The 16,068-nt window shown below is 32.4% G+C and overlaps 1 long non-coding RNA gene across 9 annotated transcripts; it reads left to right on the top strand.

Moving 5' to 3' along the window:
• The first annotated feature begins 3,984 nt into the window (after positions 1–3,984).
• Positions 3,985–8,547, top strand: LOC107914179 (uncharacterized). Of its 9 annotated transcripts, none has more exons than XR_001688727.2 (7): positions 3,999–4,234; positions 4,314–4,370; positions 4,463–4,754; positions 4,856–4,948; positions 5,142–5,185; positions 5,922–7,655; positions 8,351–8,547. It is a non-coding gene; the product is annotated as an uncharacterized lncRNA (long non-coding RNA). The 9 variants fall into 9 exon arrangements; XR_005919641.1 differs by having other exon boundaries at positions 4,463–4,784; XR_001688725.2 differs by having other exon boundaries at positions 3,985–4,234; positions 5,142–7,655.
• Positions 8,548–16,068: the final 7,521 nt, after the last annotated feature.

Below are 16,068 nucleotides of genomic sequence, written 5' to 3'. Positions count from 1 at the left end.
TTCGGCTTGGCTTTTAGCCTAGTAGTCTAGTCTGCTTGAGCTTGATTATTGGATACGGGGACTTTTTGGCCCAATAGTAAGCGCTTTATCCTTTTGCTCTAACCATCATTTATTATACACAAATTAAACTCATTTAATTTTTTTTACCAATGATGTATTAAATATTCACAACATAATTTAATTTTAGAATAGTAATTTCATTTTCTTGTAATTAAAAAGAAATTTACTTTTTATATGTGTTTGTTATACCTTTTCGTTATTTAGACACGTGTTAGCATCAAAAGTATCGTTAACTTTCCTGTTGACTTCATTTGAAATTATGCCTTGTCTAACCATTTGTCTTTAGTATATTTAGATGAGACCATTTGTCCCTTTCTCGAATGAGTTAGCAACTTGTATTTTAGGCATGAACACTCTCTAGGTGTAAACACTCCTTTAAGGCTATGAAGGGCTCAACTGGGCGTAACAACCTCGTATTGGTTGAATGAATAACGGAATGGTCCCCATGACGTATGTCTTTCATGCATTAGATGAGGATAATCTTCTTCATTGCAATAATTTACGTCATACTAATGGACAAGGGGATCTCTCCTATAAATATATTGATCAACTATGAAGAAAGGATCAATTCCCAACACTCTAAAGTTACTCTGAGCAAATTACCCTCTTAATTAGCCTGTCCTCTCATCTTAGTTCTGGATCTCAACCTTTTAAGTGAATTGACTTCCACGGCACCACATTGATCTCCTTCTTATTCCTCATTGTCTTCCTCTTTTATTGTGCATTGTGCCAACAATTGGTGTGGTGAACGTGACCATGATGACTGGTTTAGAACTTGCGCAGAAATTGGGGGCTCGAAAGCTTCATATTCACATTGCTTCCTAGTTGATAGCAAAACAAATCCAATGAGAGTATGATGTTAAAGACCATATTTTAACTAAATACTACCCCATAGTAATGAAACTATTCTTCGATTCACGCACACAAAAGCTAACTCTTTGTCTAAAGTTGCATCAGCAGTAGGAATTCGAGAAAGAGGTAAGATCTTACTAAAGCATAAGGAGGTTCCCAACTATGAGTCAGTGAGACAAGTCTTCAACATAGACTTTAGAAGTACATGGATGACGTCATTGATCAAATTCTTATCTGGTGATGCAACACCCTCCGACCCCAAATAACTTGATCGCATTTCTCGTTTGGCTTCCCGATACACCTTTATTAATGAGGTCTATACAAGAAAAGTTTTTTACAGCCACTCTTGAGATGCCTAGATCCATCCGAAGCCAAGTACGTGATGCAAGAGGTTCATGAGGCTATCTATGGCCACCATTTGGGGGCAAAAGCCCTAACCTAAAATAACTTACGGCAGAGGTATTATTGACCTACCATGCAGAAAGACACAACAACCTTTTTTCTAGAAATGCGAACCCTACCAGAAATTTTTACCTATCCCCCGCGCACCCGCTGAACCCCTGCACACCATTTCGAGTCCATGGCCTTTTGCAACGTGAGGCATTGATATTGTTAGGTCATTTTCGCAGGCCATAACACAAAAGAAGTATATTGTGGTTACCATAAAATACTTTACAAATTGGATGGAATTGAAAGCATTAGCCACCATCATAGAAAAGTAAGTGGAGAAATTTGTCTAGAAAACCATTATATGAAAATTTGGAATACCACACCTCATCATTGTTGATAATGGGACACAACTCCAAAGAAAGTTCAAAGAATTTTGTGATAACCTTCATACAGCTCTGGTGCACAGCTCGATCGAGACTCCCCAAACGAATGGGCAAGTGAAAGCTATTAATAAGAAGATCATATAAGGCCTGAAAAAAAAGGTAAAAGATGCAAAAGGCAAATGGTTGGATGAATTGCCTGGTATTCTTTAGTCTCTGCAGACTATATCACATTCAAGGATAAGAAACACTACACCAAAACAGGCTTTTAGCGGCGTTTGAATAAAAAACGCCGCTAAAGATGGAGAATTAGCGGCACTTTCTGTAAAACGCCACTAAAGGTCGAGCATTAGTGGCGCTTTATTAAAAAAGCTGCTATAAATTAGCATTAGCGGCGTTTTCCACGAAGCGCCGCAAAAAACTTAAGCCCAACAATGCCGTTTTCTGAGTTTTCGGGGCATTAGCGGCGTTTTTGAGGAAGCGCCGCTAATGCTTAGGCCTTTAGCGGCGTTTTTGATAAAGCGCCGCTAATGCTCAAGCCTTTAGCGGCGTTTTTGAGGAAGCGCCGCTAATGCTCATGCCTTTAGCGGCGTTTTTGATAAAGCGCCGCTAATGCTCAGGCCTTTAGCGGCGTTTGTAAGGAAGCGCCGCTAATGCTCATGCCTTTAGCGGCGTTTTTGTGGAAGCGCCGCTAATGCTCAGGCCTTTAGCGGCGTTTTTAAAGAAGCGCCGCTAATGCTCAGGAATTTAAAATAATTTAAAATATTTGTTAAAAATAGAAAAATTAAAATACTATTATTTAAAATAATTTTAAAGTTTTTTGGATACATTATTGATTTTTTTAATTTATATATTAAATAATTTCTTATATAATCGTAAAAGAGATTGTATTAATTTTAAAATATTGAATTAATTATCACTATAGTTTAGGTTTTTGGGTTTAGGGTATATGGTTTAGAGTTTAAGGTTTATGGATTATGGGTTTAGGGGTTATGATTTATGGTTAAAAGTTTGGGGTTTAAGGTTTAGAGGTTATGTGTTAAGGGTTTATGGTTTATGGTTTAGATTAACTAGTATTTTCTAATTTATATATTAATTATTTTCTTATATAATTGTAAAAGAGATAATATTAATTTGGTTCTTCAAAATTGTGTGAAGATTTGGTTCTTCAAAATCGATATAAGCTATATTCAAGGATATTCTTGTCTTATCCCATCTCGGTTCAGTATTTTTAGTGCTCGGTTTAGTTTTTTTATCCAGTTCAGTTTTTTGCGTGTTTTGCCTTGCTCCCGCCGTGATCAAATAATTATATGGATTTAGGGATTATGGTTTAATGGTTGGGATTTAAGGTTTAGGGGTTAGGAGTTAGTGGTTAGGGGTTAATAGGTAGGGATTTAGGGTTTAGGATTTAAAGGTCGGATTAGGGTTTAGATTAATTAGTTTTTTAATTTATATATTAAATATGTTCGTATATAATTGTAAAAGAGATAATAATAAATTTAATATATTAAAATTATGAGTATAGTTTATATTATTTAAGAGATATATAATAGATAAACTTTATGTATATTGAATGGCTAATTTAGGGTTTAAGGTTTATTTGAGATTTGTTAAATGATACAATTTTATACAATTAATTAATGCTTTTATATTTAAAAATATTTAATCTAAACCATTTGATATATTTGATATGGATATTTAGGTAATTATTTTTTAAAAGATTTATATAATTGATATGGATATATTTTTTATATGGATATATATTATATAATTGTAAAAGATTTATAAAAGTTATAAAATTTAAACAATTAAAATTAATGTCTTAAATCTTATCAAAATTTTAAATAATATTATTTAAATAATATTAATAATGATGTATCAATTAAAAATAATGTCTACAAGAATGTGTGAAATTCATAAATCTATTGAAAATTTGAAAATTTATAAATATATAATATTATTTCAGAGACATATATATATTTAAAAGTGAAATCATTAGCGGCGTTTGGTAAAAAATGCCGCAAAAAATACATTTAAAATTTAACCAAACGGCACCGTTTCATTGACGAATTAAATATTAGTGGCGTTTTGTATACAAACGCTGCAAAAAATATATTAAGAATTTAATAAAACGGCGCCATTTCATTGATGAATTAAATATTAGTGGCGTTTTCTATAAAAATGCCACAAAAAATAAATTAAAAATTTAACAAAACGGCGTTATTTCATTGTTGTAAAATTAGTGGCGTTTTTGTGTAAACGCCGCAATTGTTGAAATAGAACTCGGCGTCATTTTAAACATAAATAGGTTTTTTTTCTCTTGATTCCCCGCTCCCAGCCCCAAATGCCCTATCTATCGAAATCCCTAATTATCAGTCAGAGCCAGAGAGATCACTGCTTTGTCGATTTCTTACCCCCGATTCCTCGGTTGCTTTTTTTACTTACAAGGAAAAGGTTCAGTGTTTGGGTTTCTTGCAAACTTACATAACCCACACAGAGAAGACGAAGAAGGTGTCATTCGATTCTGGTTTTTGGTGAATTCAACTTTTAAGGTTCGATTTCTTTATTTTGCGTATAAAAAGTTTGGGTTTCCTTGTTTTTGTTTATTTTTTTGTTTGTAATTTGTTGAAGGCCCGTTGAATGAAGTGAAATCGTATTCACATAACCCACACAGAGAAGACGAAGAAGGTGGCATTTGGTTTCTGTTTTTATTACTATCGGTATTCAAGGTTCGATTTCTTTATTTTACGTATTTAATCTTTGGGTTTTCTTGTTCTTAGTCTTGGTCTTGCACCAAATGCACTTTCCTCAACTCACCATCCCAAACCGCTGCTTGCAAAGTCTGTCTCTCACCTCCGTCACCGTCACCGTCTTCGCCGTCTAAATGGGCTTGTAAAGCTTGCACTTTTTTGAACCTTTACAACAAATCCAACTGTGAAATCTGTATTCAACTTCATTCCCCTTCATTCCCCTAATATCATTTGTTTTCAAGAAGTTACTCTGATGATTTATGACCTTTTTCGTGGATCTAACTGGTGGAAAGGGTACCGATGCTCTATCTCGGACGACACGGTGAGTTTGAGAGCTTACTTTTGTATGCAGGTATGTTTTTATTGCCATAATTTTGTGAAGCTTTTTATGCAAATGTGTATACTTACTATATTGTTTTGCAGTTAAGCAAATTGCCTGTGAAATCCTTAACAGTCTGAAACATATTGCATTGATGGAGGCCAAGATGAAAAAAACTCTCTGATTTACTGAGTAAGGTTAGTTGGTTGCTTATATTGTGATGTTATGATTATAGTTCACTAACCTTGGCCCTAAGCACCTTGTATGGATGGCTGTAGGTATCATTAGCTTCTCTATTGACGGGTCCTTCTCATTTCTATTTTCTTTCAATTGTTTCTTTAAAAACAATATTTCTAAACTTATTTTTTCTGCAATTCATTTATTGTTTAGAATTTAGAAGGGATAGAGGAAGCAGCAAGCAATGGCCCCAAAAGGTATTTAGATTTGGATTTTAGCTTTTACTGATTTTGAATCACTTTCGCTCTCACTAAATATGAGTTAAGTTAACTTTAGTTTCATTGGATGTAATTATGAACTCGATGATGTCTCTCATTTCCAATTCTTAATTTATAATTAATTATTTCCGAAGATTTCATTTGACATACTTTCTATATATAATTAATTGCAGTGACATAAGAAACTTTGAATAGCATATTTGATGTCTGGGGGTAGGATTAGGTGGTGATAATATTTTGCTCTCTTTTAAATATGGACAATATATGAAGGATGAGAAGAAAAGAAACGTAACCCAGATTGTGTTTTTATCCTCGTCCTTTATCTGTATTGACTTTCACAAGTAGTAAACCCAAATTGTGTTTTTTTTTCCGATGAAGATAAATATTCTGAGAATTTTCCTATTTGTTTCCGACGAGGAGGGCTTTAAAATTTTTATTTTTGTTTTTTCAATATTGTAGAAGAGAGAAAAATTGAAAATATAGTAATAAAATAGTAGTAAAAGAAATGGGAAAAGGGAAAGGGGGAAGTAGTAATAGTACTCTGTTACTTGTTTACTTCTCTTTCAATATATTCCCTATCTTTGCCCTTACTTTTTGCATTGTCTGCTTTTCTATTCAGTATATTGCATTGTCCACTTTCCTCTTTCTCTGCCTTTTATCTGTCTTATTTTTATGTGTTGAAACTGCTTTGATCTTTCTTTTTATTTTATATTAGACGGAGAAAGCATTTCTCAAACACCCCAAGGTGTTTTTAAGGTGAACTAGCTTCTTCCATGTCTTTATTAATTCTTGGTTTTGTTGATTTCATTTTTAAATTATTGGTGTTTTTCGAGATCTGGGTTAAATTAGTGATGGTTTTTTTTTTTCTGTTTAGATCTTGCATTAATTTGAAATTTGATTTGGTATTTTGGCGGCTTGAATTTTCAATTCAAAATATCTGTTTTCTTAATGTAAATTTTGTGATACTTGCACTTGGATCTGCAATTGTTTTTCCTCCCTGCTAAATTATGATCTATCTGTTACAAATCTGTTTTGCATTGTTCATCAAATAACATGCACAAATAATATTATTTGTATATAATTTGAGGAAAATTATAATATTATTATATATAATCAATGCAAAATTTTTAAGGCACCTTATTAAGTACGAAATTTATAGGCACGAAACTAAGAATGATTAAAGCTTCTGCAAACTTTTTTGTTGTCAACATGGCGACTTTAGCTTTCTCAGCATCAATAATTACTGAACTGTTAACCTTAATCTCCTCAAAATCACATTCCTTAGCAAGCTTCATAACTAGCTTAACGACACACTAATCTCTTAAAAGCAAAGAATTTAATTGAAGTTCATATTTCCTCAAAATCACATTCCTTAGCAAGCTTCATAACTAGCTTAACGACACACTAATCTCTTAAAAGCAAAGAATTTAATTGAAGTTCATATTTTTGCAAGTTAAATTTAGTAGAGTCTATCGTCATTCATTGTGTGGTTATTTGTGTTTTTCGGCCACTGTATGTTGTTTTTGCTTTTTCCTTTTGTGGTGCTTTGTCGCACAGCACTTGGGCTACATATCCCCACAAGTTTGAAGACTTTACTACTGGTCTGCTTAAAATTCTGTGGAAGGCAAATTTCTCTTATAAATTATGAAATTGTTCTAAAAGAAAAGAAAGAAGCTTAAAATGTGAAAAAAAAAAGAACTCATCAAACTGTTCTTTTTTGAACATTAAATACCTCTACTAGTAATTTTGGGTACTGTTTCTTTGCTTGCAATCATACCTTGTTTATTTCTATTCCAATTAGATTACATTAATATGAGCATGCTTTATCTGTTGACACCTTTCATAAACTAGTTTCTGCTCAAATCACGTATCCTTTTCATAAACTAGTTTTAGTTCAATGCACTATGATACTTAATTTGTTTTCCATAATTCCTTGAAAAGATTTTATATTACAAAATAAGATAATTGTTATTTAAGTTTTGTTCCTCATGAAGTTTGAACATAGATTTGTTGACCAGAATGTTGTGTTTCATGTTTTCACTTAGAAATACCCTTTGTAACTTTTTTAAACATTTACCTGATTTTGGCCAACTGAAATCTTATTACTTCTTATCTACATGTTTTTTTATTCAATTATTGGATATTCTGTTTGATTTCGTGTTAAAATGTGGAAGGTGTTACTGGATTATGGATTGGCATTCTGTAACTATTTTCCTTGACAAACTTAGAAATAAAGCAATCACATTCACTATTTTTCAAGCCACTTGCATCTTACTCCTCTATGTTGAATCAAATTGAGGAATTGCTAAGTGCTAGAGACTATAAAGCTGCCATGCAGCTATCAGAAAATCTAAGAAGCTTGGCACTGAAGGGACTTCATTATTTTCAAACTTTTGAGGATTCACTTCGGCTTTCTCTTCTGTTTTTGCTTCTTTGATTCAGCTAATAGGTGCGTTACTATAAAAGTCCCTGCTTTGTTTCTCTTGCCATACCTGTTTATCTATCGGGTTTTTAACCATGATTTTAAACTTTTAACTAATTTAAAAAAAATTGTTGATTAGATAAATTTAGATTATCTGATCATTGAATCTATATGTTGTTGGGCTGCCCAGAAAAAAAAACTTGAAATAGGTTTACTTAGTACTAGTTAAATCGGGTTTTATTTTAGATAAATCTAATTATTATCTTTAAGCATGATATGTTCTAATACTTTGATTTAAGCTGTTGATGTATGTATTCTGACTATGGAATATCATGTTCAAATATTCTACAAAGAAGCTAATTAGGAGACTCTGCAATTGTTGATGGTAATTGGAATTTAAGAATATAGGCTTAAGGGTTTAATTGGAATTTAAGCATGATATGTTCTAATATTTTAAATTTATATTGATGAATACTTTCCACCTATATTAACTTAAATGAGTAGATATATCAGTAGTGTACATTTTTTTATTCCACAAACAATCTTAAAAAGTTGAGATATTATTATTTTTAGATGTATTTGTTTATAATTTACTATAACATTATAAGACACCTAATTTACTACAACATTATAAAACAATCTTAAAAAGTTGAACTGATTTACTTATCTTTGCCATGTTCACTATGGTTTGAACAGATTAAGTTACTTTTATTTTCATGCAGAGTCTGTAGGAACCAAATTTGCAGTTCAAATTCAAAGCCATGCTCTAAAGTTTTTCTCTAAGGCTCATTGCTTTGAGTTCATTACAAGATTTCCTTGATTAAGTAAATGTATTATATCTTTTATTACCAAGATTTACTTGATTAAGAAAATGCATTGTATAATTTATTACCTTGCATATGTATTATTTATTTTAATATTGATTCTAAATTTTTATTTTTAGTTAAGTATTCTAACTTTTGGATTTTAATTGTATTATTAATTTATTATTTTAAATTCTAAATTTAAGTTAATTAATTTTTATATTTATATTTAGTTTTAAAGTTAAAATTTTGGTAGAAAATTTAATTTAAATAATAATTTGTATTTATCCTTAAAACATAATGTAATATTTATCATGGAAATAAATATTATCTCAAAAAATTTATTTTTTTAAAAGATATGTTTTTAGCGGCGTTTGTGTGAAAAGCGCTGCTAAAGGCCAATTCTATAATGGCGTTTGTACGAAAAAGCGTTGTTAAAAGTCATGACCTATAACGGCATTTATGGGAGAAGCGCCGCTAAAGGTAATGGTCTTTAGTGGTGTTTGTGATAAAAGCGCCGCTAAAGGTAATGGTCTATAGCGGCGTTTGTGATAAAAGCGCCGCTAAAGGTAATGGTCTATAGCGGCATTTGTGGGGAAGCGCCGCTAAAGGTCATGGTCTATTGCGGCGTTTGTGGGAAAAGCGCCACTAAAGGTCATGGTCTATAGCGGCGTTTATTTTTAAAAACGCCGCAAAAGTTAGCGATGTGTGTAATAGTGGCGTTTCTAAAAGAGCTGCAAATATTTTTAACGACGCTAAAGGCCTAAAAAAGCGCCGCTAAAAACCTGTTTTGGTGTAGTGAGAAATCCCTTTCAACCTTATGTTTGGCACCGAGGTTGTGATACTAATCGAGATTATTTTTAACACACACCAAGTGGTTCACTATACTGATCAGGCCAATGAAATCAAGCTTCAGGAGAACCTAGATTTATTGGATGAAGTAAAGGATCAAGCATCAATCCGATTAGCCATCCGAGCTCAGCAAGTGGCATAGTAATATAATTTGATGGTCTACAGTAGATAATACCAAATTGATGACTTAGTAATGCAAAATGCAAAAGCTACCCAACCAGCCAGTCAGACAGGAAAATTGTTAGTTACTTGGGAGAGACCCTACCAGTCGTAGCAGCATTGGGATCTGGAACATACAAACTTGAATGAATGGATGGCATCCATGACCTACAAACATAGAATGTTCGCAACCTTCGCAAATTTTACCCTAATATTTATAAGTTTTTACATTTTAAAATTCATTCACAACAGAGTAATTTTTATGAACATCTACGCAAACGGGTAGTAGAACTACATATATTTTGCCATAAATGCTACATCTTGTTGTATATGCATGCTTCTCATTAGCACAATTTCACATGTTACACATTTTGGCGTAAAGATTACTTATTTTATATATCGAGACTAAGTCTACACTCTATAGAAACTAGGATTATTTTATTTTGTCATTCTGAGTTGTTCTGCAACAATTATTTTTAGTATTTGTTTATTCTACCATCACTGGTTGCCCGACAATAATGGTTTTCAGCATTTTTCCACACTGTTTATTCAGTTATCCCAGAGTGCCCAAAAATGATAGCTAGCAAATCACTATATTAGTGACCCTATGTCATGCCAACTATACCTAGACTACGTCTAACATCATTTAATGGGACATTAACAACATAATCACCATTGTAACATATATTATTGTAATGCCAACGTCCAAATCTTCATTTTTACATCCAAAACAATTTCAAACATTTACCACATAATTCAAATATCACCAATAAAATCCATTACTCTAAGTTTTTAGGGGGAAAATACCATTACCTTGATACATAGTCACATTAATTATAACGAGTAATTAATCTACAAAAGTAAATTGAAATTAAATTATAAAAGCACAAACTGCAAAAGCTAAATGATGGTTGTCTTTTCCTTTCCTTTCCTTCCGCCTTTGGCATTCTAGTGTCGTCGTTGGCTACATTCGATAATACAATTACGGAAACATTATTAATTACACAATTCAACGAAATAAAAAATGAATACATTTAATTCATTTAGTTCTTTACTACTTTAATATTCAAAACATTCATATTGCACAATCTACTCGATTAAATTTTTATCCGACTTAATAAACATAATACAAAGACTTTCTAATTTTATTATTTATTAACAAGCCCTAAAATTCACCTTTTACAAAATAGGTCCTTAATAAAACATAACTAAATCAACTCATTAAAACTAATCCAAGCTTAATTCTACATTTATTATTACATTCTATACATATTATTTCCTCAAACTACCTAGCATCACTCATGCATGCCTTTAAGCTACTATCACCAAAATTTCCATGTTTTTCCAACAATGAAAAACTAAACAAAAACTCATTAATTCACAAATTTATCATTTGGCTATTCATTATCTATCATTCCTTATCTAATTCCCAGCCAAAAATTAAAGAAAAATCCTTACCAAGTCCTTTATGCAAGGTACTACACAAGAAGAAACCCAAAGATTTTCCCTTCCCTTTCTAAACTTGGACAGTGAGAATAAGCCAATTTGATGTCCTGATTTTTGTTTTATTCTCTCTCTCTCTTTCCACTAAGCCATGTACATATTATAATTAATTTGTCTTAATTTTTAATTTGATAAAATTTTAATCAATGGTTATAATTTCTTCATGTTAAAACTAGTGGAAATTAACGCCATTGATCAACATATGGCACTAACAAATTTCGATCATAGAGTAATTGCTTAGAACAAAATGTTCAATAGTTCGACAAGGGCTTGATCTAAGATCGACCTTGCAATTTAGTCCCTGTACTAATTATACTAACTCAATTAATTTAGTTACTAGCTAATTCCATTTCATATTCTTATGTTCAACTTATAACTTCATCATTTCAACTTCCAGGACATTTCAACTCAAAATTTTTAGTCCAAAGTCATCTTTTTTTGACACTGCAAGAATTGGGTCATTACAATTAACAAATAAAAGACATAAAACTTCTCACTCTAATAAGGCATACATTTAGCATTTGAGACTTGGTCATATTAACTAAGAAAGAATCATTAGACTTGTGAAAGATGGTACATTAAGTTTGCTTAAGGAAGTTGACCTTTCAGAATGTGAATATTGCTTGGAAGGTAAGATGACTAAGAGATCTTTTAATGCAAAAAGAACGAAGGCCGTTAAACCTTTAAAACTTTGTATACACTAATGTATGTGGCACCATGAACATTAGTGCTTGAGGTGGTTATGATTATTATGTAACCCTTATAAATAATTATTCCAAATAGGAGTATGTATACATAATGCACTACAAAAGTGAAACCTTTGGTAAATTCAAATAATTTTGTGTGGAAGTGGAGAAACAACTAGGTTTACCCATAAAGACACTTCGGTCTAATCGAGGTGAGAAATATTTATTAAATGAGTTTTTAGGTTATCTCATAGAGAACATGATATTATCCCAACTAACTGCATCTGACACTCCACAATAAAATGACATGGCAAAGAGAAGGAATTGAACTTTGTTAGACATGGTGCAATCGATGTTAAGTTATTCACAGTTTCTAATTTCCTTTTAGGGATATGCTTTAGAAATTACTTGCTATATTCTGAATAATATGCCAATTAAGGTCGTACCTAAAACTCCATACAAATTATGGCACGATAGGAAGTTAAGCCCAAAATATTTTAGGATTTTGGGATGCCTAGCCTACATATTGGAAAAAGATTCAAGGAAGTTGGATTCATAGATAGAATTGTGCATGTTTGTGGGGTATCCTAAAGGTATGAAGAGTGGTTTGTTTTATTTCTTGAAATAGTAAACAATTATAGTATCGACTCATGCTACCTTCCTTGAGGAGAGTTACATGAATGACTTTAAACCTCAAAGTACTTAAGGACCTTTCGAAAATACAAAAAGCCTTACGGTAATAATTTTGGAACCAACTCCTAGTAGTAGACCTGCAAACAATCAACAACATAAGGAGTTTCATTGTAGTGAAAGAGTTTCTATTAGGCTTAAGTTCTTCTAGTTTGGCAGAAGTGCCTTAAACACTAAGTCTACCGAACATGAGAATGATGACCTACTTATATTTGACGAATTGGTGCAAAGTGTTGATTCTAAGCTCTAGGAAATATCTATGAAAGCTAAGATTGATTCTATGAAATCCAACTCGGTGTGAGAACTTGTAAACTTACCGAAAGGGGTAAAACTCATAGTGTGTAAGTAGGTCTACAAGAAGAAAAGAAATAGGAATAGAAAAGTGGAAACTTATAAGGCCAGACTTGTAGCAAAAGGGTATACTCAGAAATAAGGTATCATTTATGAAGAAACCTTATCTCCGGTAGTCATACTCAAGTCAATTCACATATTGTTATCCATTATGGTGGCTTTCGATTATGAGATCTGACAAATAAATATCAAGACAACATTCTCGAATGACTATCTTGAAAAAAGTATCTATTTGATGTAACCCACAAAATATATAGCTAAAAGAGATGAGCAAAAACTTTGCAAACTAATTAATCCATATATAGACTAAAGCAAGCATCCTACTCATAGAATCAAAGATTTGATATGCGATAAAAACTTTTGGATTTGAGCAATATGTAAATGAACATTGTGTTTATAAACGTATTGAGGATAGAAAGATGATCTTTCTTGTTTTATGTTAACGACATTCTACTTATTGGAATTGACGTAGGGATATTGTCATCGATTAAAATGTGGTTAACTCAATAATTTAGAATGAATGACTTGAGATGAGCTAACTTTGCTTTAGGTATTCAAGTTCTAAAGGATTGAAAGAACAAAGTGATAACATTATCACAAGCTTCATACATAGATAAGATATTGGAACGTTATGTAATGACTGACTCAAAGAAGGAAACTCAACCTTCTATATCGGGCTTTCATCTTTCTTCGAAGGATTGTCCTAAGACCGCGGAAGAAAAGAGAATACATGATAAATGTTTCTTATGCCTCGGTAGTAGGAAGTCTCATGTATTCCATGTTATGTACATGTTCAGACTTTTGTTTCGCAGTAGGGTTGATGTGTTAATATCAGGCAAATCCTAGTCCCAGATACTTGTAAACAGTTAAGTATATACTCAAGTATTTATGAATAACGAGAGACTACATGTTTGTGTATTTCAGAGAAGATTTTACTCTTATCAACTATACCGATTCTAACTTCTAAACGTGTCGAGATTTGAGGAAATCAACATTGGGCTGTGTCTTTATCCTAGAAACGGGTCCATAGTATGGAGACATGTCCAGAAAATTTGTATTGCTAACTCCGTCATGAAAGTCGAATAAGTGACTACTTCTGAGGCAACAAAAGAAGCAATCTGGCTTTGAAAGTTCCTTACGGATCATGAAGTCCTTACTGGTATAGGAAAAGCTATCACATTGTATTATGATAACAATGCAGCAATAGCTAACACCAAGAAAACCAAAAACCACAAGAGGACAAAATATATTAATAGAAAATATCACATCATAAGGGCAACAGTAACAGATGAAATAGTGAAAATAGTCAAAGTCACATTAGAGGACAATTTTGCAGACCTATTTATTAAGACTCTAATAGCTAGGAGTTTTAAGAAATACGTAGAGGGTATGATAATGCGAAATATGATTCATTTGCTTCACTAAGCCAAATGGAAGACTGTTGGATCTAATGCTCTAAGTGTAGTATATTCATTTGTATACTTGTATTTTTCAAAAAAATTGGTTAATAAAATAATCTATTATTTACATTAATATTCTTTATATAATGTCTTCAACAATTTTTGCATGCAACGCAAAATGGAAGCAAATATTGGCTTACCAATTACCTAACGTTTAACTAATATTAAGCAGTATTACGTGATCGGATCGTAATACAGAAAAACATCTTATATTAGTAAATAATAAAAACATGTCCTTAGTCTAATCAGAAATGAGCAATCTAATTGAAAAACTAATATGTCATCTATAAAGTCCAATTGGGGAGATGCTTTTTCTTGAGCATCAAAGCGGATGACTTCTAGAAGATAAAGACATAGATGTACTGATTGGACTGACAGTACATTATACAATACCCAAATATAATAAATCCTAAATTCGTTTATAAATTTATTCACTTGTAATGTTCATTGTGTGGCATACCTAAATCCTGAGTGGATGATGGGTTATGCAATAGGCCAATTTTGGCCTGGGCCTATCCAAAATAAACCAAATAAAAACCCAAAAAAATAAAAATAAAAATAAAATAAAAGTCCAAATAACAATTACAAATCAGCCCAAATAATTAAAACCCAAAACCAATAAATAACCCAAACCCAAAACAGGCCCAGCTAAACCCAAATCACTAACCCTATCCCAATACAAAAGAAAAAACAAGAAACCCTAAGCAAAAAAAAACAGCAGCCGTCGCCCCCAACAGTAGCCAAACGGCAGCTGCCGCACACCGCCCTTCGCGTCGCCTTCTCCGCATGTGCCGCCACGTGTGTACCTGCAGAATGGACTAGGAGAGTCTAAGAACAACACAAATAGTGTAAAAGTAGAAAAAATAGGAAATTTCGGGCTATAAAAAGGCCCCGAATTTATGTATTTCAAGACATGAATGAATCAAAGAAAAGTGGAAAAAAATCAATTCAAGTATAGATCTTTTTCAAAGGTAGTTGTTTTCTCGGCCTATTTGTTTATTTATTTATTTTTATTTATTTATTTTCTTATTTTATTTCTTTTATTTTGAAAGCAAACAAAAACGAAAAAGATAAAAATCGTACCTTTTTCGTAGAGGTGGTGCCAATTCTGATGAAAATCGGTATTTTTGGAGTCCGGGAGTCGAAAAACAAAAAAATGGGTTTTTGATTTTCCGGCCACCGTGTACGGCGGTGCCGTCGCCGGTGACCGGCGGTCGCCACGGTGGTCTGGCACCGGAGCTTTGGCTGGAAGGAGAGAAAAGGGAAGAGAGTTGAGAGGTTTTTTTTGAAGTTTTTTAAAAAATGGTGGGCTAAATGAGCTTCTAAGTAAAATTTTGAGTTTTATAGGGTGACCAAAACGGTGCCGTTTTGGTGGGATTCAGAATGCTTAAAACGACGCCGTTTCAAGCTTGCCCGTATGTGACCCGACCCGGCCAAAGGGGATCCGCGTGCTTTTTAAATAAATGGTATATTTGTGCGCGCGGCCCTTCCACCATTGCGACACACTGCAATTTAGTCAACTTCGTTTTTTTTCCTTTTAAATTTTGCCTGATAATCTTATATTCATTTCATTCTCGTCCCTTGAGAACGATGCGCATAAGGACAGGGGATTTTTTCCCATTTAGTCCCTGTTTTGTTCCAATACACATTATTTTGACCCTTGTTGGCTCATTTTCTTTTTTTCAAATTTGTGCCCTGAATTCCATTTTGATTTCCATTCAACCCTCAATCTGTTTAATTTCAATTTTTGTTTTTGAACCCTTTTTTTTGTTCGTTTTACTTAATATTTTATTTATTTATTTAACTTCAATTTTAATCAAATTTATATTAGTTTCTATTTATTTATTTACTTAATATTTTCTTAGTTAATTTGTTCATTTTAATTTTTACCCTTCTTAATGTCATTTTTATTTTCATTACCTATTCAGTTATTATT

The sequence above is a fragment of the Gossypium hirsutum genome, chromosome D10, assembly GCF_007990345.1.
Source record: "Gossypium hirsutum isolate 1008001.06 chromosome D10, Gossypium_hirsutum_v2.1, whole genome shotgun sequence".
Taxonomy (NCBI): Eukaryota; Viridiplantae; Streptophyta; class Magnoliopsida; order Malvales; family Malvaceae; genus Gossypium; species Gossypium hirsutum.
The sequence above is the reverse complement of the archived record's forward strand: the minus strand, read 5'-3'. Positions and strand labels throughout refer to the sequence as shown.